General features: G+C 44.7%; 1 non-coding gene across 1 annotated transcript; it reads right to left on the bottom strand.

The window, feature by feature from the left end:
- Nucleotides 1–816: 816 nt before the first annotated feature.
- LOC118486931 lies at nucleotides 817–923 on the bottom strand. Its single transcript, XR_004880098.1, has one exon. It is a non-coding gene; the product is annotated as a small nucleolar RNA R71 (small nucleolar RNA).
- Nucleotides 924–1,612: the final 689 nt, after the last annotated feature.

Below are 1,612 nucleotides of genomic sequence, written 5' to 3'. Positions count from 1 at the left end.
ATTTTTCTTTTTAACTTTTAAGATTTTTCTTAGTTTTTTAGCTTCTGCAGAGCTCAGCACGGGCCGTGCCTGGTCAGACACGGGCCGTGCCCAGCGTTGTTACTGGCAGTTTTTAGTTTTCCAAGTTACAGACGGCTGACCACGGGGCCGTGTCGGTGCAACACGGGGCCGTGTCCAACTCTCCAGTAACTGGGATCTGGAAAACAATCACTGTAACTCCGACCACGGGCCGTGTTCACTGAGCACGGGGCCGTGGTGAACCTTCTGACCAGCATTCTTTTCTGTTTTTATTGCAGGACTTGGAACCAGACGTCACCCCTACGTAGTGTATGAGCTCCAGTTCTAATAAGGACATAAAAGAACGTCTAGAAGAACCCGAACGCTTTCTCAGAAAAAGACTAAAAGCCAAGAACCAAGAGAAAGTTTCAGGGAATCCACTTCCAATGGCGGACCAACGTACCCTCATGGATTATCTACGACCCACCGTAGGTAACCTAGGAGCCGCTATCAACGCACCGAATGTTGAAGCCATAACTTCGAACTTCGGCCGCATTTGATACAAATGCTCCAAAACTCCCCTTCCATGGGCTTGCGGACGAGGATCCCCATCTACATATTACTAATTTCTTAGAAATATGTGATACTTTTCGGATCAATGGAGCATCAAATGACGCCATCTGCCTTCGAATGTTTCCTTTCTCATTAAAAGACCGAGCAAAAGCTTGGCTCAACGCCCTCCCAGCTGGATCGGTAAACACCTGGGATGAACTAGCCCAAAAATTTCTATATAAGTATTTCCCTCCCGCTAAAACGGCTAAATTAATGACTGAAATTAATACATATTCACAAGAGGATGGGGAATCCTTATATGAAACTTGGGAAAGGTTCAAGGAGCTACTGCGAAAGTGTCCACATCACGGCCTTGCGATATGGCAACAAGTATCCACCTTCTATAATGGGTTGTTGCCACACACAAGGCAGACACTTGATTCTAGCTCCGGGGGACTTTTAGGTAATCGCCGCCCGCATGAAATATATAACCAAATTGAGGAAATTGCTCAAACCAATTTTCAGTGGCACACTCCCCGAGGCAATAAATCTATTGCCCCGGGCGCCCATAAGGTTGATGAAAGCACTTCTTTACAAGCCCAAATCGAGGCTCTTTCTTCAAAAATAAAAAAATTGGAAATGACAAAAACAGTCTCGGTTATGGCTTGTGAAGGGTGTGGTGGGCCACATGAAAATTGGAGTTGTATGAAAGAAACAGACGATCAACAAGAGTCGGTTAACTACATTGAAAATAGACCTAGGCCGTCGGGTCCTCCAACGGGCACTTACAACCAAGGATGGCGAAACCACCCTAAGCTTGGTTGGAGAGAGCCCGGCAATGGTAGTAACCAACAAGCCCAACGAACAAACTTTCAACAACCAAGAAATGAGTCACAAAATTTCACTCAACAACAAGGTGGACGAGAAAGGCTTGAAGATACTGTATTTCGCCTCATCTCCGACACTGAAAAGAAAAACTCGGAAAGGTTTCTACAATTAGAATCAAATTTTAGAAACCAACAAGCTAGTATTCAAAACATAGAAAAACAATTAAATCAACTAG

The sequence above is a fragment of the Helianthus annuus genome, chromosome 14 (assembly GCF_002127325.2).
Source record: "Helianthus annuus cultivar XRQ/B chromosome 14, HanXRQr2.0-SUNRISE, whole genome shotgun sequence".
Taxonomy (NCBI): domain Eukaryota; kingdom Viridiplantae; phylum Streptophyta; class Magnoliopsida; order Asterales; family Asteraceae; genus Helianthus; species Helianthus annuus.
Note: the sequence above shows the minus strand (reverse complement) of the source record. Positions and strands in the feature narration are given on the sequence as shown.